This window comes from Moschus berezovskii, chromosome 10, assembly GCF_049115385.1.
Source record: "Moschus berezovskii isolate FMDL1 chromosome 10, NW_MosBer_1.0, whole genome shotgun sequence".
Taxonomy (NCBI): Eukaryota; Metazoa; Chordata; class Mammalia; order Artiodactyla; family Moschidae; genus Moschus; species Moschus berezovskii.
Window position 1 is genome coordinate 3,699,532 of NC_142469.1, and position 23,481 is coordinate 3,723,012.

At 53.6% G+C, this 23,481-nt stretch overlaps 3 pseudogenes; all 3 read left to right on the top strand.

Annotated features, from left to right (window-relative positions):
- Positions 1-751: 751 nt before the first annotated feature.
- Positions 752-5,812, top strand: LOC148776273 (uncharacterized; annotated as a pseudogene).
- A 1,291-nt stretch (positions 5,813-7,103) lies between these two features.
- On the top strand, positions 7,104-8,185 carry LOC148776274 (uncharacterized; annotated as a pseudogene).
- Positions 8,186-12,469: 4,284 nt separating this feature from the next.
- Positions 12,470-21,254, top strand: LOC148776275 (uncharacterized; annotated as a pseudogene).
- Positions 21,255-23,481: the final 2,227 nt, after the last annotated feature.

Here is a 23,481-nt window from a genome sequence, read left to right on the forward strand (position 1 = left end):
GCCGCACGATGATGAGACTCAAAGAAAAGGGTGCGGGGAGCCACTCTTGGGGCAGTCTCCCCCACCCCTCGAGGCTGAGTGGGACAATTGAGGAGGACGAGGAAGGTTGACATCAGAGGGGTGAGGCCTGAATATGACCTTCCGGTCCTCCCAATGTGGAGGCCAAGAAATAGGCAGGAAGGGGACTGCCTTTTCCCAGGTCCCAGAGCCCATCCAGGCCTGATTCTGTCCCATTCTGTGCTAGGTCATCCCTGTGTGAAATCTGTCCTTCGGGAAGTCTCAGTGTCCAAGCTCCATGTGATAGTGGCCCAAAGTTTGAACAGGCACTGAAGCTATTTGTAAGCTGAGAGACCTAGGCAGGAGATGGGAGAGTAACCCCTACTCTGCAGATGGAGAGACTTGGGAAAGCCTGTGGGGCACATGGCTTGCCCAGGGCCACATCACTTCTGAGAAGAAGGAGCCTGGGCTGAAAGGAGCTGTGTCCACAGAGCTCAGGCCTTGGCTGCACTCAGGTCTCCCCAAGCTGTGTGGTGGGCTGTGTGGGTGTCACTCTTCCTGCACGTGGCCTAAGGGCGTGGGGAAACAGCCAGAAACCCAGAGGTTCCCTTGGGGAGCTTTGTGGAAGGGACCTCGGCAACGAACCCAAGAAATGATGTCACTTCCTGGCAATAGAAACCAACAGAACCCGCAACCCGGGTATCCAGGCCTCCCCAGCAGAGAGGAGCCCCTGGCCAGATCTCTTGCTGTCAAGATGTTCTGTTGTTTGCCCCTGCCCAGAGGCCAGGGCCTCAGGCGAGCTCACAGGCAGAGTGTGTGGGAACGCGGTCGATGCTGGCTGAGGGCTCCCCAAAGAGGCCTCTGGCTCTTTGCCGGAAGGAACAGAAAGGTAACAGGGGAGCCCCAGGTCGGGTCCGGCCACCTCTCTCGTCCATACCGGGGAAGTCTGAGGCCTTTCCCTGTGTGTGGATGGGTGTTTCTCGGGGTGTGTCTGCCTCAAGCAAGCCCAGCCGCATGTGGGTCAGAGACCATAGGTCGCCTGTGTCCACACCCCAGGGGAGAGCAGGCTGGGTGGCATGAGGAGCGTCCGGGAAGAACCGGTTGCCCAGGCTGACCTCACACCCTCATGGGGGTCTTCGTCCTCCTGTGTGGGTATCTGAGCGGACACTTGTCTCTCTGATCTTTCTGGGAGCAGAAAGGCAGACGGGGAGAAGCAACAGGCATCCTGGCCAGGCTCAGCTCAGACATATCGAAGCAGGGCTGGCTGATGGTCACTGTCATTGCAGAGCGTCACACCTGAGGTGGCCCCTGAGGGGCACACCCCATCCACCTCCCAAGGGAGGGCTCAGAGCACCAGCCCCCTGCCCGGGAGACCCAGTTCAGGCTCCAGGTGAGTGTGGTACCGGAAGGCTCAGCCCAACTGGCGATGAAGAGGATGCGGGCAAGGCCTACTGCCCAGACGCCACCCAGCACACACCCCGGGGCCCAATCTCAGGCTGCCACGGAGCTCAGCACAGCCAGCTCTGACGCAGAGCTCCGAGAAGCCCTTCCTCGGAGGCAGCAGGAGGACCTGGAGCCCACCATGGCAGAGCACAGAGGTGAGGTGGCTGGGGCTGCTGCATGTGAGCGTGGGGAGGCGGTGCTGTGTCACACAGCGAGGAGACCCCAGAGCTAGGGCTGGGCCTGGACAAAAGACTGGCCTCACACCACTCATAGTTGAGACTGCAGAGAAGACTCCGATGCTGGGCCTTCTTAACGAATCTCTAGGAAACTTTCGTGCCCACTTAGGCACATGGCAAAGTTGGCCTGTGGCAAACTTTTCTTTTCTCCAAGCTCTAGCTCTGGCCATCAAACTCAGCCGGCCTCCACATCCAAGACCTGTCCTTATGGAGGTGGGAGCCCCAGGAGAAGGACCCAGGGATCCACTGAGGGGAGATTGAGACCTGAGACGTCCCCTCCCAAAGACACGGGGCCTGAACAGCACCCTGAGCACATTGGATCTCTGTGAATTCACAACCCCCAGCCCCAGGCCCCAATGTCCCACACCGCCTTCCAGAACCTCCACCTCCACGTGCACTTGCACCTGCTTGGGCTTTGGCGGCAGAATCCGAGTCGGCCTGAGTGACCAGCTGTGCAGAGGCAGCGTGCCATGGCTCCTACCAAGGAATCAGACACTCACCATGACTGTCCCACCCCTGCAGGGAAAACAGGCCCCTGCTTTAGACAGGACCCCAGAGCCCTTTCATCAAACTCCTCATCCAGGGGCGCGGTTGGCTCTGCAGGCTCCATCCCTGTGTGTTCCCCGTGGACACCGTCCACTCCCTCCCCACCCAGGAGAGATTGAGTTCCCGTCACCTGAGCTGATTTTCATCAGGCTCCTAGGCATCTTTCTTCTCATCTTTTATGTCTTATATGGCTTTCTGTATACTTTGCAAGTAAGTGTGTGTCAATAGAATTTCCTTCCTTGATGCCATTTGGGAATATGGAGGCCTTCACAATGCTGTGTAAGCATTACCATTGTCTACATTCGGACACACTCATTCTATCCCCCCCTCCTCATGTCCCAGCAAATCCTGGATTCATGGCAAGCACTCCCTGTTCCTCTCTCCCCCGTCTGAAACATTGAGTCTTCCTCTCTCTGCATTTCCTTCCCTCTTTTCGGGGTCCCCAATCAATGCCAATCACTGAAATGATAGAATATTGGTTTTTGCTCTGACTGAAGGTGAAAGGTAGAGTCTCTCAGTATTGTTAGAGTCTTGGCATCCCCATGAATTCTACAGTCCATGAAATTCTCTAGGCCAGAATCCTGGAGTGGGTAGCTTTTGTCTTCTCTGGGGGATTGTTATGACTCCCCAAATAGTGGAAGACCAAACTGGAGAATTCTGGTTTCTATGTCATTTGAAGCAGCATTTGGGTATCTGAAAGGACAGTGTAGGTCCTTTCAAGATATCATCTGCCAAACGAAGCCCTCTCGGCAAATGCTCAAATCTCCAGGTAAGCAGTGCTGTTGTAAGTGGGACACCTCAAGCACAAAGGAAACACTGAGGAGTTCTTCTGCTGGCACAAACAAACTCACAAAAATAAACCAGGCAGGAGAAATGGAAAGATAAACCCACACGGTCAAAGGGACAAGTGTTCCTCAGAACACAAGACCAGAGAAAGACCCACCATCCATGTGGCCCCAAGAAGCTCGAGAAAATCAGTGATCGGGAAGGAAACAGAAGAAACACGTGCAGGTCCAATGAGAAGCCATGCACATGGCTAGTGTAGCTCAGAGGCTGCCTGACGCCTCTCACGGACACGCGGGCAAAGGGAAACACAGTGCAGGTGTCTGTGGTCATCATCTCAGAGCTAGGTGCTCAGGATGGTGACAACCAGCCTTTGGGACGACAAGAGGGAGTGGAGGGCCTAGTAGACCCCATAGATATCTCTCTCGCTCTCTGGGAGAAGACTGTGCCGGACCCATCAAAGTGCCACAGGAGCATCTCTTGACGATCACTGCCCAGCCGCAGGGTGGATCCCACTCCACTTCTGGCATGGTGGCTCCTGGCCTCTGAGATGCTCACCTATGGAGGTCCAAGGCCACTGGCCTGCTGGGCGCCTGCAGAGACGAAACTTCTTTCAGCTGCTCACACAGCCAAGGGCACACAAGGATGCCTGTGGCCTCTGGCTCACAGATGGAAGATCAGCGCCCTGTCAACCCGACCTGGGGATCGGTGCTGAAACGGAGGCCGCACCCAACTCCCCTTTCACTGCACACAGCGTCACTGATGCTAGAGCTGCTGAATCAATTCAACTGCGGAAATGCAAGCTGAGAAACACCCATCTTTCCAAGAAGGTCTCCCAAAGAGGTTAGGAGCAACGGATTTGGAAACCAGAGAGGATAACATGCATGTCCATGGAAACTTGACACCTCTCAACAAATGCACTTCAAAGGAATCCTAGACATACCTTCCATGCAAAATGGTCCACAAATCCAGAAGGAAATGGAGCAGGCATTAGACATGAGCTCTGAGTCTTCACACCCAATAAAGAAAAGCACTACACAAAGAGTGTCCAGGGAACACAGTGCACTTCATCAATTCCAAGATTTGGACTCTGGGAAAGACCGTCTGAAAAACACAAATGTCACATACCAAGCTGGGAGGCAACTGTTTGCACACGCAGAGCTTAGGCAGGATTTGGCTCCTAATACACAAACGACATGAACACAAACGAGCCTGAAGGAGAGCTCTGAAGGGACACCAGGAGAGGAAGTGACACAAAGAAGACACCAAATGATGCCCAGCACTGGTGGCCTGAGAAACATGGTCTAGCGGCACTCCCCGAGCCCTGTGGGATGCTGGCTTAGGACTGTTCTACCTGGAGGCTCAGAAAGGTGGACAGTGAGGAAGGGGAAGAGAAATCCTTGGCATTTCTAACACTCACAGCAAACGCTTAGAAGGAGAAGGCAAGGATCAACCCCACAGACAGTGATATTCCCTGAAAGGCAATAGCTAGGAGTCCATCTAACCCAGGAGGGAAGCCCCTCTTCTCAGAGAACTGCAAGAAATGGATGAAAGAAGGTGAAGCCCACTAATCCAATGGAAAAGAAGCTGTGCTCACGGATCTGAAGAATTCCTCCTGGGAAGATGATGTCACTTCCCCCTTCCCGCTACCCCCACCGTGGGGCAATCCAGAGGGTCCACGCTCTTCCTCTCAAAATACCAACGGCTGCTCTCAGGGCATTATAACCAAAGAATTCCAAAATGTCTATGGAAACACAAAGGAGTCAAAAGAGTCAGTGCAATCTGCCGCAAAGCCCTGAAATGGACATAGCAGGCTGCCTGATAGCAAATTAGACTATCACACTAGAATCATCAGGACAGCATAGTACTTGAAAGAAGTCAAAGACACAGAACCAGACCCATGGAATGGAATTGAGGGTCCAGAAATAAACCCAAGCTTCTACCGTCAATTCCTCGACGCCAAAGGAGGGGAGGCGATACGAATGGGAACAAGAGCCTCTGCGACGAAAGGACGTGGGAATTTGAGATGGGTCCATCTGAACAATCACATTGGCTTTTGGTCTCATAGCACCTCAGATTCAGTGAAACACTTCAAAGCAAAGCCTGAAGTGATGAAATTCCTGGAAATAAGCACGGGCCACAGGCTCCTTAATGTCAGGGACTTCTCAACATGTGTGTGTGGAGGGGAGAAGCAAAATTGGGTCTCTTCAATTTAAGGAAACAGGAAACCAGAGGACACCCACGAGCTTCCGTCCACTTGAACAGCTTTGCAACAGAAATGCTAAGCATTCACCAAACAAAATGATAACAAACTGAACACAAAAGCATACTGGCTAGCAGAATAACCGAGAACGGGTTCCTACATAAAAGAGACTGAGAACTCACACCACTACGTCTCCCAGAACAAACCCCAGACCTATCCCTTCACCTCACACCAACTCCAACCCCAAACCTAAACCTCATTCGAAACCAAACCCTAAAGCCTCACCCTAGGTCAACACTATACCTATACTTGAGTACATGCATTCACAGGCATGCCAGCATCCACACGAGAGACACAGAGAGGAAGAGACAGACTGAATTTGGAAAGGTCAAGAAAGATCCAGAAGGAGGTCGAGAGACGGAATAATGGAGAGAGGAAATGAGTCAATGTCACAGAATTTGCATGAATCTCTCTTGAGTTTGGAAACAATGACACTGTCTATTCCCCCTGCAAGTTTCACGATGATGAAACTCAAAGACAAGGATGCGGGGAGCCACTGTCGGGGCAGCCTCCCCCACCTCTCCAGGCTGAGTGGAACACTTGAGGAGGACCAGGAAGCTTGACATCAGAGGGGGCGATGTCTGAATATGACTTTCCAGTCCTCCCAATGCTGGGGTCAAGAATAACCAAGAAGGGGACTACCTTTTCCCAGGTCCCAGCGCCCATCCAGGCCTAGTTCTGCCCCATTCTGTGCTAGGTCTGCCCTGTGTGGAATACGTCCTTTGGGAAGTCTCAGTGTCCAAGCTCCACGTGATAGCAGCATAAAGTTTGAACAGGCACTGGAGCTGTGCATAGCCTGACAGACCTAGGCAGGAGATGGGAGAGTGACTCCCACTCTGTAGATGGAGAGACTGGGGAAAAACCTGCGGGGCACATGTCTTGCCCAGGGCCACATCACTTCTGAGAAGAAGGAGCCTGGGCTGAAAGCAGCTGTGTCCTCAGAGCTCAGGCCCTGGCTGCATCCAAGTCTCCCCAAGGCTGTGGGGTGGGCTATGTGGGTGGCACTGTGCCTGCACGTGGCCTAAGGGCGTGGGGGAACAGCAAGTAACCCAGAGGTTCCCTTGGGGAGCTTTGTGGAAGGAACCTCGGTCATGAACCCAGGAAATGATGTCACTTCCTGGCAACAGAACCCAACAGAACCCGCAACCCGGGTATCCAGGCCTCCCCAGTGGAGAGGAGCCCCTGGAGAGATAGCTTGCTGTCAAGATGTTCTGCTGTTTCCCCTACCCAGAGGCCGGGGCCTCAAGCGAGCTCACAGGCAGAGTGTGTGGGAACACGGTCGACGCTGGCTCAGGGCCCACCCCGGAGCCCCAGGCCGGGTCCGGCCACCTCTCCCGTCCCACCCGGGGAAGCCTGAGGCCTTCCCCTATGTGTGGACGGGGGTTTCCTGGGGTGTGTCTGCCTCAAGCAAGCCCAGCCGCATGTGGGTCAGGAGCCCGTGGGCCGCTTGTGTCCACAAGCCAGGGTAAGGAAGGCTGGGTGTCATGGGGAGAGTCCAGGCAGAGCCAGCTGCCCATTCTGGCCTCACGCCCTCAGGGGGGTCTCCGTCCTCCAGGGTGGGTATCTGAGCGGACATTCGTCTCTCTGCTCTTTCTGGGAGCAGAACGGCAGACGGGCAGAAGCAGCAGGCATCCTGGCCAGGCTCAGCTCAGATATATTAAAGCAGGGCTGGCTGATGGTCACTGTCTTTGCAGAGTGTCCCACTCGAGGTGGCCCCTGAGAGGCACACCCCATCCACCTCCCAGAGGGAGGGCTCAGAGAACCAGCCCCCTGCCCGGGAGGCCCAGGGCAACCTCCAGGTGAGCGTGGCCACGGAGGGCTCAGCCCAACTGGCGATGAAGAGGAAGCGGGCAAGGCCTGGTGCCCAGACGCCACACAGCACACTCCCCAGGGCCCAGTCTCAGGTTGCCACAAAGTTCAGCACAGAAGTCTCTGACCAAGAGCTCCGAGAAACCCTGCCTCAGAGGCAGCAGGAGGAACTGGAGGCCAGCATGGTTGAGCACACAGGTGAGGTGGTTGGGGATGCTGCATGTGAGCGTGGGGAGGCGGTGCTGAGACACACAGGGAGATGTCCCCCAGAGCTGGGGCTGGGTCTGGACCAAAAGCTGGCCTCACACCACCCTCTCGGAGACTGCAGAGAAGACTCCGATGATGGGCCTGCTTAGCAAATCTCTAGGAAGCTTTCATGCCCACTTAGGCACATGGCAAGGATGGCCTGTGGCAAACTTTTCTTCTCTCCCGGCTCTAGCTCTGGCCTTCAAACTCAGCTGGTCTCCACGTCCGAGACCTCTCCCTACGGAGGTGAGAGCTCCAGGTGCAGGACCCAGAGATCCACTGAGGGGATATCGAGACCTGAGACGTCCCCTCCCAAAGACATGGGGCCAGTCGGGTACTGGAGAGCACCCTGAGAACATCGGAGCTCTGTGCCTACACGACCTCCAGTCCCCGATGTCCCACCCCGCCTTCCAGAACCTCCACCTCCACGTGCACTTGCACCTGCTCAGGCTTTGGCAGCAGAACCCGAGTAGGGCCTCAGTGACCACCTGCACAGGGGCAGCTTGCCCTGGCTCCTGCCAAGGACTCAGACGCCCACCATGACTGTCCCACTCCTGCAGGGAGAACAGGCCCCTGATCTGGACAGAGACCCACAGCCCTTTCGTCAAACTCCTCGTCCAGGGGCGTGGTTGGCTCTGCAGCCTCCATCCCTGTGTGTTCCCTGTGGACGCCGTCCACTCCCTCCCCACCCAGGGGAGATTGATTCCCTTCCCCTTAGCTGATTTTCATCAGGCTCCTAGGCACCTTTCTTCTCATCTTTTATGTCTTTTATGGCTTTCTGTATATTTTGCTTGTGTGTGTAAATAAAGTTTCCTTCCTTGATGCCATCTGGGAATACGGAGGCATTCACAATGCTGTGTAATCATCACCACTGTCTACATTTGGACACACTCATTCTATCCCCCCCTCCACTTCCCAGCAAAGCCTGGACTCATGGCAAGCACTCCCTGTTCCTCTATTCCCCACCTGACAACACTGAATCTCTTCTCTGCATTTCCTCCCATCCTTTTGGGGTCCCCAGTCAATGCCAATCACTGAAATGATAGGATACTGATTTTTGCTCTGAATGAAGGTGAAAGTTATAGTGTCTCAGTACTGTTAGAGTCTCGGAATCCCCATGAATTCCACAGTCTATGGAATTCTCTAGTCCAGAATCCTGGAGTGGGTAGCTTTTCCCTTCTCCGGGGGATTGTTCTGACTCCCCACATAGTGGAAGACCAAACTGGAGAATTCTCGTTTCTATGTCATTTGAGGGAGCATTTGGGTATCTGAAAGGACACTGCAGGTCCTTTCACGATGTCATCTGCCAAACAAAGCCCTCTCGGCAAATGTGCTCAGAAGCTCCATGTAGGCAGTGCTGTTATAAGTGGGACACCTCAGGTACAATGGAAATGCTGAGTTCTTCCGCCAGCACAAACAAACTCACAACAATAAACCAGGCAGGAGAAATGGAAAGATAAACCCACACCAATAAAGGGACAAGTGTTCCTCAGAGCACAAGGCCAGAGAAAGACCCACCATCCGAGTGGCCCCCACAAGCTCGAGAAAATCAGTGATCGGGAAGCAAACAGAAGAAACATGTGCAGGTCCAATGAGAGGCCATGCACATGGCAAGTGTAGCTCAGAGACGGCCTGACACTTCTCATGAACACGTGGGCAAAAGGAAACACAGTGCAGGTGGCGGTGGTCATCATCTCAGAGCTAGGTGCTCAGGATTTTGACAACCAGCCTTCGGGACCACAAGAGGGAGCGGAGGGCCTAGCAGAGTGCAGAGACATCTCTCTCTCTCTCTCTGGGAGAAGAGTGTGCCGGACCCATCAAAGTGCCACAGGAGCATCTCTTGACCATCAGTGCCCAGCCGCAGGGTGGATCCCACTCCACTTCTGGCACAGTGGCTCCTGGCCTCTGAGATGCTCACCTCTGGCGGTCTGAGGCCGCAGACGTGCTGGGCGCCTGCAGAGACGAAACTTCCTTCAGCTTCTCACACAGCCAAGGGCACACAAGGATGCCTGTGGCCTCTGGCTCACAGATGGAAGATCAGCGCCCTGTCAACCCGACCTGGGGATCGGTGCTGAAAGGGAGGCCACACCCAACTCCCCTTTCACTGGACACAGCGTCACTGATGCTAGAGCTGCTGAATCCATTCAACTGTGGGAATGCAAGCTGAGAAACACCCATCTTTCCAAGAAGGTCTCCCAAAGAGGTTAGGAGCAACGGATTTGGAAACCAGAGAGGATAACATGCATGTCTATGGAAACCTGACACCTCTCAACATATGCACTTCAAAGGATTCCTAGACATACTTTCCATGCAAAATGGTCCACAAATCCAGAAGGAAATGGAGCAGACATTAGACATGAGATCTGAGTCTTCACACCCAATAAAGAAAAGCACTACACAAAGAGTATCTAGGGAACACAGTGCACTTCGTCAATTCCAAGATTTGGACTCTGGGAAAGACCATCTGAAAAGCGCAAACAACACATCCCAAGCTGGGAGACAACTGTTTGGACACCCAGAGCTTAGGCAGGATTTGGCTCCTAATACACAAACGACATGAACACAAATGAACCTGAAGGAGAGCTCTGAAGGGACACCAGGCGAAGGAAGGGACACAGAGGGGACACCGAATGATGCCCAGCACTGAGGGCCAAAGAAACACGGTCTAGCTGCACTCCCTGAGCCCCGTGGGACCCTGGACTAGGCCTGTTCTACCTGGAGGCTCAGAGAGATGGACAGTGAGGGAGGGGAAGAGAAATCCTTGGAGTTTCTAACACTCACAGCAAACGCTTAGAAGGAGAAGGCAAGGATCAACCCCACCGAAAGTGACATTCCCTGAAAGGCAAGAGCTAGTCCATCTAACCCAGGAGGGAAGCCCCTCTTCTCTGAGAACAGCAAGAGATGGATGAAAGAAGATGAAGCCCACTAATCCAATGGAAAAGAAGCTGTGCTCACGGATCAGAAGAATTCCTCCTGGGAAGATAATGTCACTTCCACCTTCCGTCGACCCCCACCGTGGGGCAATCCAGAGGGTCCACGCTCTTCCTCTCAAAATACCAATAGCTGCTCTCAGGGCATTATAACCAAAGAATTCCAAAATGGCTTTGGAAACACAAAGGAGTCAAAAGAGTAAATGTAATCTGATGCAAAACCCTGAAATGGACATAGCAGGCTGCCTGATAGCAAATTAGACTATCACACTAGGATCATCAGTACAACATGGTACTGGGAAGAAATCCAACACGCAGAACCAGATCCATGGAATGGAATTGAGGTTCGAGAAATAAAGCCAAGCTTCTACGGTCAATTCCCCGACGCCAAACTAGGGGAGGCGATACGAATGTGAACAAGAGCCTGTGCAACAAAAGGCCGTGGGAACTGGAGATGGTTCCATCTGAAAAATTACATTGGCTTTTGGACTCATAGCACCTCAGATTCAGTGAAACACTTCAAAGCAAAGTCTGAAGTGATGAAACTCCTGGAAATAAGCACAGGCTTCTCAATGTCAGGGATTTCTCAACATGTGTGTCGAGGGTGGGGGGGGGTAAGCAAAATTGGGTCTCTTCAATTCAAGGAAACAGGAAACCAGAGGACACCCACGGGCTTCCGTCCACTTGAACAGCTTTGCAACAGAAACGCTAAGCATTCACCAAACAAAATGGTAACAAACTGAACACAAAAGCATACTTGCAAGCAGAATATTGGAGAAGTGGTTCCTATGTAAAAAAGACTGAGAACTCACACCACTACGTCTCCCAGAACAAACCCCAGACCTATCCCTTCCCCTCACACCAACTCCAACCCCAAACCTTAACCTCATTCGAAACCAAACCCTGAAGCCTCACCTTAAGTCAACACTATACTTGTGTACATGCATTCGCAGGCATGCGAGCATCCACAGGAGAGACACAGAGAGGAAGAGACAGACTGAATTTGGAAAGGTCAAGAAAGATCCAGGAGGGTGAGAGACGGAATAATGGAGAGAGGAAATGAGTTGATGTCACAGAATTTGCATGAATCTCTCTTGAGGTTGGAAACAATGACAGTGTCTATTCCCCCTGCAAGGGGGAAAATGACCCACGATGATGAGACTCAAAGACAAGGATGCGGGGAACCACTGTCGGGGCAGCCTCCCCCACCCCTCCAGGCTGAGTGGGACACTTGAGGAGGACCAGGAAGCTTGACATCAGAGGGGGCGATGTCTGAATATGACTTTCCGGTCCTCCCAATGCGGGAGTCAAGAAATAGGCAAGAAGGGGACTGCCTTTTTCCAGGTCCCAGCGCCCATCCAGGCCTGGTTCTGCCCCAATCAGTTCTAGGTCAGCCCTGTGTGGAATCCGTCCTTTGGGAACTCTCAGAGTACAAGCTTCACGTGATAGCAGTCCAAAGTTTGAACAGGCACTGGAGCTCTTCGTAGGCTCACACACCTAGGTAGGAGATGGGAGTGTGAACCCCACTCTGCAGATGGAGAGACTGGGGAAAGGCTGCTGGAAACATGTCTTGCCCAGGGCCACATCACTTCTGAGAAGAAGGAGCCTGGGCTGAAAGCAGCTGTGTCCTCAGAGCTCAGGCCCTGGCTGCACCCAAGTTTCCCCAAGGCTGTGGGGTGGGATGTGTGGGTGTCACTGTGCCTGCACCTGGCCTAAGAGTGTGGGGGAACAGCCAGAAACCCAGAGGTTCCCTTGGGGAGCATTGTGGAAGGGACCATGGCCACGAACCCAGGAAATGATGTCACTTACTGGCAACAGAACCCAACAGAAACCGCAACCCGTGTATCAAGGCCTCCCCAGAGGAGAGTAGCCCCCGTTTAGATCACTTGCTGTCAAGATGTTCTGCTGTTTGCCCCTGCCCAGAGTTGGGGCATCAGGCGAGCTCACAGGCAGTGTGTGGGAAGGCGGTCGACGCTGGCTGAGGGCACCCCCAAGAGGCCTCTGGCGCTTTGCCTGAAGGGACAGAAAGGTAAAACGGGAGCCCCAGTCCGGGTCCCCCACCTCTCCTGTCCCCCCCGGGGAAGCCTGAAGCCTTTCCCTGTGTGTGGACGGGGGTTTCTTGGGCTGTGTATGCCTCAAGAAAGCCCAGCCGCATGTGGGTTAGGAGCCCATGGGCCGCTTGTGTCCATACCCCAGGGAAGAGCAGCCTAGGTGGCATGGGGAGAGTCCGGCAGAGCTGGCTGCCCAGGCTGACCTTACGCCCTCAGGCGGGGGTCTCCGTCCTCCAGGGTGGGTATCTGAGAGGACACTCGTCTCTCTGCTCTTTCTGGGAGCAGAAGGGCAGACAGGCAGAAGCAGCAGCCATCCTGGCCAGGCTCAGCTCAGAAATATCGAAGTAGGGATGGCTGATGGTCACTGTCATTGCAGAGCATCCCACCCGAGGTGGTCGCTGAGGGGCAAACACCATCCACCTCCCAGAGGGAAGTCTCACAGCCCCAGCCCCCTGCCCGGGAGGCCCAGGGCAGGCTCCAGGTGAGCGTGGCCATGGACGGCTCAGCCCAATTGCTGATGAAGAGAAAGCGGGCAAGGCCGGCTGCCCAGTCGCCACACAGCACACAACCCGGGGTCCAGTCTCAGGCTGCCACGGAGCTCAGCACAGCCGGCTCTCTCCCAGAACTCTGAGAAGTGCTGCCTCGGAGGCAGCAGGAGGACCTGGAGCCCAGCAAGGCAAAGCACAGAGGTGAAGTGGCTGTGGCTGCTGCATGTGAGGGAGGGGAGGAATCGCTGAGCCATACAGGGAGGAGTCCCCCAGAGCTGGGGCTGCGCCTAGACCAAAGGCTGGCCTCACACCACCTATCCTGGAGACTGCAGAGAAGACTCCGATGCTGGGCCTTCTTAGTGAATCTCTAGGAAGCTTTCATGCCCACTTAGGCACATGGCAAGGCTGGCCTGTGGCAAACTTTTTTTCTCCCCCAGCTCTGACCGTCAAACTCTGCCGGCTTCCTCATCCAAGACCTGTCCCTACGGAGGTGAGAACTCCAGATGCAGGACCCAGGGATCCAATGACAGGAGATTGAGACCTCAGACGTACCCGCCAAAAGGAACGGGGCCAGCCGGGGACTGGCCAGCACCCTCAGCACATCTGATCTCTGTGCCTGCCCGAGACCCAGCCCCAGGCCCCGATGGCCCACCCTGCCTTCCAGAAACTCCACCTCCATGTGCACTTTCATCTGCTTGGGCATTGGTGGCAGAAACCGAGTCAGGGCCTGACTGACCACCTGCGCAGGGGCAGCGTGCCCTGGCTCCTGCCAAGGACTCAGACACCCACCATGACTGTCCCACCCCTTCAGGGAGAACAGGCACCTGCTCTGGAGCGAGGCACAGAACCCTTTCGGCAACCACCTCGTCAAGGGCTGCAGTTGGCTCTGCAGCGTCCATCCCTGTGTTTTCCCCGTGGAGGCCGGCCACTCCCTCACCACCCAGGGGAGATTGACTTCCCTCCCCCTGAGCTGATTTTCATCAGGCTCCTAAGCATCTTTCTCCTCATCTTTTATGTTTTTTTATGGCTTTCTGTATATTTTGCTCGAAAGTGTGTGTCAATAAAGCTTCCTTCCTTGATGCCAGTTGGGTATATGGAGGTCTTCACAATGCTGTGTAAGCATCACCACTGTCTACATTCAGACACACTCATTCTATACCCCCCCACTTCCCAGCAAAGCCTGGATTCATGGCAAGAACTCCCCGTTCCTCTCTCCCCCGCCTGACAACATTGAGTCTTCTTCTTTCTGCATTTCTTCCCATCCTTTCGGGATTCCCAATCAATGTCAATCACTAAAATGATAGGAACCTGGATTTTGCTCTAACTGAAAGTGAAAGTTATAGGCTCTCACTATTGTTAGAGTCATGGCATCCTCATGAATTCTACAGTCCATGGAATTCTCTAGGCCAGAATCCTGGAGTGGGTAGCTTTTCTCTTCTCCAGGGGATTGTTCTGACTCCCCACATATTGCAAGACCAAACTGGAGAATGCTGATTTCTATGTCATTAGTAGGAGCCTTTGGGTATCTGAAAGGACAGTGTTGGTCCTTTCAAGATGTCATCTGCCAAACGAAGCCCTCTCTGAAAATGTGTTCAGAATCTGCAGGTAGGCAGTGCTGTTGTAAGTGGGACACCACAGGCAATAGGGAAATGCTGAGTTCTTCCACTGGCACAAACAAACTCACAACAAAAAAACAGGGAGGAGAAATTGAAAGGTAAACCCACACCAACAAAGAGACAAGTGTTCCCCAGAACACAAGGCCAGAGAAAGACCCACCATCCGAGTGGCCCCAAAAAGCTCGAGAAAATCAGTGATCGGAAAGGAAACAGAAGAAACATGTACAGGGTCAGTGAGAGGCAATGCAGATGGCTAGTTTAGCCCAGAGACGGCCTGACGCTTTGCATGGACACGTGGGCAAAGGGAAACACAATGCAGGTGGCGGTGGTCATCATCTCAGAGCTAGGTGCTCAGGATCGTGACAACCAGCCTTTGGGACCACAAGAGGGGGCAGAGGGCCTAGCAGAGCCCATAGACATCTCTCTCGCTCTCTGGGAGAAGAGTATGCCGGACCCATCAAAGTGCCACAGGAGCATCTCTTGACGATCATTGCTCACCCACAGGGTGAATTCCACTCCACTTCTTGCATGGTTGCTCCTGGCCTCTGAGATGCTCACCTCTGGCGGTCCGAAGCCGCAGGCCTGCTGGGCGCCTGCAGAGACGAAACTCCCTTCAGCTGCTCACACAGCTAAGTGCACACAAGGATGCCTGTTGCCTCTGGCTCACAGATGGAAGATCAGCGCCCTGTCAACCCGACCTGGGGTTTCGTGATGAAAGGGAGGACGTACCCGACTCCCTTTCACTGGACACAGCGTCCCTGCTGCTAGAGCTGCTGAATCCATTCAGCTGTGGAAATGTAAGCTGAAAAACACCCATCTATCCGAGAAGGTCTCCAAAACTGTTTAGGAGGAACGCATTTGGAAACCAGAGGGGATGACATGCATGTCCATGGAAACTTGACACCTCTCATCAAATGCACTTCAAAGGATTCCTAGACATATGTTCCATGCAAAACGGTTCACAAATCCAGAAGGAAATGGAGCAGACATTAGACATGAGTTCTGAGTCTTCACACACAATACATAAAGGCACTACACAAAGAGTATCCAGGGAGCACAGTGAACTTTGTCAAATTCAAGTTTTGGACTCTGAGAAAGACTGTCTGAAAAACGCAAACGACACATCTCACGCTGGGAGACAGCTGTTTGCATACACAGAGCTTAGGCAGGATTTGGCTCCTAATACACAAACGACATGAACACAAACAAGCGTGAAAGAGAGGTCTGAAGGGACACCAGGCGAAGGAAGGGACACGGAGAGTACACCGAATGATGCCCAGCACTGACGGACTGAGAAAAATGGTCTAGCTGCACTCCCCGAGCCCCGTGGGATGCTGCATTAGGCCTGTTCTACCTGGAGGCTCAGAGAGATGGACAGTGAGGGAGGGGAAGAGAAATCCTTGGTATTTCTAACACTCATAGCAAACGCTTAGAAGTAGAAGGCAACGGTCAACCCCACCGACAGTGACATTCCCTGAAAGGCAATAGCTAGGAGTCCATCTAACCCAGGAAGGAAGCCCCTCTTCTCAGAGAACTGCAAGAGATGGATGGAAGAAGGTGAAGCCCACTAATCCAATGGAAAAGAAGCTGTGCTCACGGATCAGAAGAATTCCTCCTGGGAAGATGATGTCACTAACCCTCCCCCCGAACCCCACCATGGGGCAAACCAGAGGGTTCACGCTCTTCTTCTCAAAATACCAACGGCTGTTCTCAGGTCATCATAACCAAAGAATTCCAAAATGTCTATGGAAACACAAAGGAGTCAAAAGAGTCAATGCAATCGGCCGCAAAGCCCTGAAATGCACATAGCAGGCTACCTTATAGCCAATTAGACTATCACACTAGGATCATCAGGACAGCATGGTACTGGGAAGAAATCCAACACGCAGAAACAGATCCATGGAATGGAATTGAGGGTCCAGAAATAAACCCAAGCTTCTACGGTCAATTCCTCGACCCCAAAGGAGGGGAGACGATACGAATGGGAACAAGAGCCTCTGCAATGAAAGGCCATGGGAATTGGAGATGGTTCCATCTGAACAATCACATTGGCTTTTGGTCTCATAGCAGCTCAGATTCAGTGAAACACATCAACGCAAAGCCTGAAGTGATGAAATTCCTGGAAATAAGCACGGGCCACCGTCCCCTTAATGTCAGGGTCTTCTCAACATGTGTGGGATGGGGAAGAAGCAAAATTGGGACTCCTCAAGTCAAGGAAACAGGAAACCAAACGACACCCACAGGCTTCCATCCACTTGAACATCTTTGAAACAGAAAAGCTAAGCATTCACAAATCAAAATTGTAGCAAACTGAACACAAAACATATTTGCAAGCAGAATATCGGAGAAGGGGATCCCACGTAAAAGAGACTGAGAACTCACACCATTACATCTCCAATACAAACCCCAGACCTATCTCTTCCCCTACACCAAACCCAACCCCAACCCCAAACCTTTACCTCACTAGAAACGAAATCCTAAAGGCTCACCCTAGGTCAACAATATACATGCGTACATGCATTCACAGGCATGCGAGCATCCACAGGAGAGACACAGAGAGGAAGAGACAGACTGAATTTGGAAAGGTCAAGAAAGAGCCGGAAGGAGGGGGAGAGACTGAACAATGGAGAGAAGAAATGAGTCGATGTTACAGAATTTGATTGAATCTCTCCTGAGGTTGGAAACAATGACAGTGCCTATTCCCTCTGCACAGGGGAAAATGACCCACGATGATGAGAATCAAAGACAAGGATGAGGGGAGCCACTGTTGGGGCAGCCTCCTCCACCTCTTGAGCCTGAATGGTACATCTGAGGAGGACGAGGAAGGTTGATATCAGAGGAGGCAATGTCTGAATATGACCTTCCGGTCCTCCCAATGCGGGGGCCAAAAATAGGCAGGAAGGGGACTGCCTTTTCCCAGGTCCCAGAACCAATGCAGGCCTGATTCGGCCCCATGCTGTGCTAGGTCAGCCATATGTTGAATCCGTCCTTTGAGAAGTCTCAGTATCCAAACCCCAATGATAGCAGGCCAAAGTTTGAACAGGCACTGGAGTTGTTCGTAGGCTGACACACCTAGGAAAGTAAGGGAGAGTGACCCCCACTCTGCAGGTGGAGAGACTGGGAAAATCCTGCGGGGAACATGGCTTTCCCAGGCCACATCAGTTCTGAGAAGGAGCCTGGGCTGAAAGCAGCTGTGTCCTCAGAGCTCAGGCCCTGGCTGCACCCAGGTCTCCCCAAGGCTGTGGGGTTAATGGGTAGGTGTCACTGTGCCTGCACTTGGCCTAAGGGTATGGGGGAACAGCCAGAAACCCAGGGGTTCCCTTGGGGAGCTTTGTGGAAGGGACCTCGGTCACGAACCCAGGAAATGATGTCACTTCCTAGTTACAGAATCCAACAGAACCCGCAACCTGAGTATCCAGGCCTCCCCAGCGGAGAGGAGCCCCCGGCCAGATGGCTTGCTGTCAAGATGTTCTGCTGTTTGCCCCTGCCCAGAGGCCGGGGCATCAGGCGAGCTCACAGGCAGAGTGTGTGGGAACGCGGTCGACGCTGGCTCAGGGCCCCCACGAGAGGCCTCTGGCCCTTTACCCTTAGGAACAGAAAGGTAACAGAGGATCCCCAGGCCGTTCCAGCCACCTCTCCAATCCCCCCCGGGGAAGCCTTAAGCCTTTCCCTGTGTGTGGACGGGGGTTTCTCGGGGTGTGTCTGCCTCAAGCAAGCCCAGCCACATGTGGGTCAGGAGCCCGTGGAAGGCTTGTGGCCACACCCCAGGGGAGAGAAGGCTGGGTGGCATGGGGAGAGTCCAGGCAGAGCCGGCTGCCCAGGCTGACCTCATGCCCTCAGGGGGGTCTCTGTCCTCCCGGGTGGGTATCTGAGTGGACACTGGTCTCTCTGCTCTTTCTAGGAGCAGAAGGGCAGACGGGCAGAAGCAGCAGGCATCCTGGCCAGGCTCAGCTCAGAAATATCGAAGCAGGGCTGGCTGATGGTCACTGTCATTGCAGAGCGTCCCACTCTAAGTGGCCCTTGAGGGGCACACCACATCCATCTCCCAGAGGGAGGGCTCAGAGAACCAGCCCCCTGCCAGGGAGGCCCAGTGCAAGCTCCAGGTGAGTGTTGCCATGGAGGGTCAGCCCAACTGGAGATGAATAGGAAGCGGGCAAGGCCGGCTGCCCAAACCTCACCCAGCACACACCCCAGGGCCCAGACTCAGGCTCCCAGGAGCTCAACACAGCCGCTTCTGACCCAGAGCTCCGAGATGCACTGCCTTGGAGGCAGCAGGAGGACCTGGAGCCCAGCAAGGCAGAGCACAGAGGTGAGGCTGTTGGGTGCTGCTGCATGTGAGTGTGGGGAGGAGGTGCTGATCCACACAGGGAGGAGTCCCCCAGAGCTGGGGCTGGGCATGGACCAAAGGCTGGTCTCACACCACCCATCTTGGAGACTGCAGAGAAGACTCCGATGCTGGGCCTTCTTAGCGAATCTCTAGGAAACCTTCGTGCCGACTTAGGGACATGGCAAGCCTGGCCTGTGGCAAACTTTTCTTCTCTCCCACCTCTAGCTCTGGCCATCAAACTCAGCCAGCCTCCACGTTCAAGACCTGTCCCTATGCAGGTGGGAGCTCCAGGTGCAGGACCCAGAGATCCACTGAGGGGAGATCGAAACCTGAGATATCCCCTCCAAAATGATGTTTTTCACTGAATCTGAGGTGTTATGAGACCAAAAGCCAATGTGATAGTTCAGATGGAGCCATCCCCTTTTCCCGTAGCCTCTCATTGGACCTGCACATGTTTTTCTGTTTCCTTCCCGATCATTGATTTTCTCTAGTATTTGGGGGTCACAAGGATATTGGTGCTTTCTCTGTCCTTGTGTTCTGAGGAACACTTGTCCCTTTGTTGGCGTGTATTTATGTTTCTATTTCTCCTGACTGGTTTCTCTTTGTGAGTTTGTTTGTGCCAGTGGAAGAACGCAGCATTTCCCTTGTGCCTGCGGTGCCCCATTTACAACAGCACTGCCTACCTGGAGATTCTGACCACATTTGCCGAGAGGGCTTCATTTGGCCCTTCATTTGACAGATGACATCTTGAAAGGATCTACACTGTCCTTTCAGATACCCAAAGTCTCCTTCAAATGATTTAGAAACCAGAATTCTCCAGTTAGGTCTTAAAATATGTGGGGAGTCAGAACAATCCCTTGGAGAAGGGAAAAGCTACCCACTCCAGGATTCTGGACTAGAGAATTCCATGGACTGTAGAATTCATGGGGATGCCAACACTCTAACAATACTGAGAGACTATAACTTTCACTTTCATTCAGAGCAAAATCCATTTTCCTATCATTTCAGTGATTGACATTGATTTGGGACCCCGAAAGGATGGGAAGAAATGCAGAGAGAAGACTCAATGTTGTCAGGCGGGGGAGAGAGGAACAGGGAGTGATTGCCATGAATCCAGGCTTTGCTGGGAAGTGGGAGGGGGGATAGAATGAGAGTGTCCAAATGTAGACTGTGGTGATGCTTACACAGCATTGTGAAGGCTTCCATATTCCCAAATGGCATCAAAGAAGGAAAATTTATTGACACACAATTAAAAGCAAAATATACAGAAAGCCATAAAAGACCTAAAAGACGACAAGAATGATGCACAGGATCCTGACGAAAATCAGCTCAGGGGAAGAGAATCAATCTCCCCTGGGTAGGGAGGGAGTGGATGGCGTCCTTGGGGAACACACAGGGATAGAAGCTGCAGAGCGATCCGCACCACTGGAAGAGATATTTGCCGAAAGGGCTCTGGGTGTCTGTCCAGAGCAGGTGCCTGTTCTCCCTGCAGGGGTGGGACAGTCATGGTGGGCGTCTGAGTCCTTGGCAGGAGCCAAGGCAGGCTGCCCCTGCGCAGATGGTCACTCAGGCCCTGACTCGGGTTCTGCCGCAAAAGCCCAAACAGGGGCAAGTGCATGTGGAGGTGGAGGTTCTGGAATGCGGGGTGGAATATCGGGGCCTGGGGCTGAGAGTCGTGCAGGTAGAGATCCGATGTGCTGAGGGTGCTGGCCAGTACCCGGCTGGCACCGTGTCTTTGGGAGGGGACGTCTCAGGTCTCGATCTCCCCTCAGTGGATCCCTGGGTTCTGCACCTGGTGCTCTCACCTCCGTAAGGACAGGTCTTTGATGTGGAGGCTGGCTGAGTTTGACAGCCAGAGCTAGAACTTGGAGAGAAGAAAATTTTGACACAGGCCAGCCTTGCCATGTGCCTAAGTCAGCACGAACGCTTCCTAGAGATTCGCAAAGAAGGCCCAGCATCGGAGTTTTCTCTGCAGTCTCCAAGATGGATGGTGTGAGGCCAGCCTTTGGTCCATGCTCAGCCCCAGCTCTGGGGGACTCCTCCCTGTGTGGCTCAGCAACTCCTCCCCACACTCACATCAGCAGCCCCAGCCGCCTCACCTCTGTGCTCTGCCGTGCTGGGCTCCAGGTCCTTCTGTTGCCTCCGAGGCAGGGCTTCTTGGAGCTCTGGTTCAGAGCAGGCTGTGCTGAGCTCCATGGCAGCCTGAGTTGGGCACCGGGGTGTGTGCTGGGTGGCGTCTGGGCAGCAGGCTTTGCCCGTTTCCTCTTCATCTCCAGTTGGGCTGAGACCTCTGTGGCCACCTGGAGCCTGCACTGGGCCTCCTGGGCAAGGGGCTGGTGGTCTGAGCACTCCTATGGGAGGCGGATGGGGTGTGCCCCTTAGGGGCCACTTCGGGTGGGTTCTCTGCAATGACAGTGACCATCAGACAGCTTTGCTTCGATATTTCTTAGCAGAGCCTGTCCGGGATGGCTGCTGCTTCTGCCCGTCTGCCCTTCTGCTCCCAGAAAGAGCAGATATGAGTGTCCGCTGAGATACACACCTGGAGGACAGAGAACCCCTGAAGTCAGGCTGGGCAGCCAGCTCTGCCTGGAATCTCCCCATGCCACCCAGTCTGCTCTCCCCTGGGGTGTGGACACAAGCGGCCCACGGGCTCCTGACCCACATGCGGCTGGGCTTGCTTGAGCAGACACCTCCCGTGAAACCCCCATCCACACATAGGGGAAGGCCTCAGGCTTCCCCGGGTGGGACGGGAGAGATTGTCGGACCCGGCCTGGGGCTTCATTGTTACCTTTCTGTTTCTTTGGCCAAAGGGCCAGAGGCCTCTCGGAGGGGCTCAGAGCCAGCATCATCCGCGTTCCCACACACTCTGCCTGTGAGCTCGCCTGAGGCCCCGGCCTCTGGGAAGGGGCAAACAGCAGAACATCTGACAGCAAGCGATCTGGCCAGGGTCTCCTCTCCGCTGGGGAGGCCTGGGTACCCGAGTTGCAGGTTCTGTTGGGTTCTGTTGCCAGGAGGTGACATCATTTCCTGGGTTCGTGGCCGAGGTCCCTTCCACAAAGCTCCCCAAGGGAACCTCTGGTTTTCTGGCTGTTCCCCCAGCCCTTAGGCTACTTGCAGGCACAGTGCCACCCACACAGCTCACCCCACAGCCTTGGGGAGACCTGGGTGTAGCGAGGGCCTGAATTCTGAGGACACAGCTGCTTTCAGCCCAGGTTCCTTCTTCTCAGAAGTGATGTGGCCCTGGGCAAGCCATGTGCCCAGCAGGGTTTCTCCAGTCTTTCCATCTCTAGAGTTGGGGTCACTCTCCCATCTCCTGCTTAGGTCTGTCAGCCTATGAACAGCTGCAGTGCCTGTTCAAACCTTGGGGAGCTATCACATGCAGCTTGGACCCTGAGACTTCCCAAAGGACAGATTTCACACAGGGCTGACCTAGCACAGAATGGGACAGAATCAGGCCTGGATGGGCTCTGGGACCTGGGAAAAGGCAGTCTCCTTGCTGCCTATTTCTTGACCCCCGCATTGGGAGAACCGGAAGGTAATATTCAGACATCGCCCCTCTGATATCAACCTTCCTCGCCCTACTCAAGTGTCCCACTCAGCCTCGAGGGGTTGGGGAGACTGCCCCAACAATGGCTCCCCGCATCCTTGTCTTTGAGTCTCGTCATCTTGGGTCATTTTCACCCTTTATGGTGAATCAGTTTAGTTTAGTTCAGTTCAGTTCAGTCCCTCAGTCGTGTCCGACGCTTTGCCACCCCATGAATCACAGCACGCCAGGCCTCCCTGTCCATCACCAGCTCCCGGAGTTCATTCAAACTCACATCCATCGAGTCGGTGATGCCATCCAGCCATCTCATTCTCTGTCGTCCCCGTTTCCTCCCACCCCCAATCCCTCCCAGCATCAAACTCTTTTCCAAACTCAAGTGAGATTTATGCAAATTCTGTGAAATCGACTCATTTCCTCTCTCCATTGTTCAGTCTGTCTCTCTAGTTCTGTCTCTTTCTTGACCTTTCCAAATGTAGTCTGTCTCTTCATCTCTGTGTCTCTCCTGTGGATGCTCGCATGCCTGTGAATGCATGTACGCATATATATTATTCACCTAGCGTGAGGCTTTAGGGTTTCTTTTAGAGTGAGGTAAAGCTTTGGTGTCGGAGTTGCTGTTAGGGGAAGGGATAAGTCTGGGATTTCTTCTGGGAGACGTACTGGTGTAAGTTCTCAGTCTCTTTTATGTAGGAATCAACCTCCGATATTCTGCTTGCAAATATTCTTTACTGTTCAGTTTGTTACCATTTTGATTTGTGAATGCTTACATTTTCTGTTGCAAAGCTGTTCAAGTGGACGGAAACCCGTGGGTGTCCTTTGGTTTCCTGTTTTCCTTGACTTGAAGAGACCCAATTTTGCTTCCCCCCCCCACACACACACATGTTGAGATGTCCCTTACATTAAGGAGCCTGTGGCCCGTGCTTATTTCCAGGAGTTTCATCACTTCAGGCTTTGTGTTGATGTCTTTCACTGAATCTAAGGTGCTATGAGACCAAAAGCCAATGTGATTGTTGAGATGGAACCATCTCCAATTCCCATGGCCTTTCGTTGCAGAGGCTCTTGTTCCCATTCGTATTGCCTCCCCTCCCCTTTCGTTGAGGAATTGACCGTAGAAGCTTGGGTTTATTCTGGACCCTCAATTCCATTCCATGGATCTGGTTCTGTGTGTTTGCTTTCTTCCCAGTTCCATGATGTCCTGATGATCC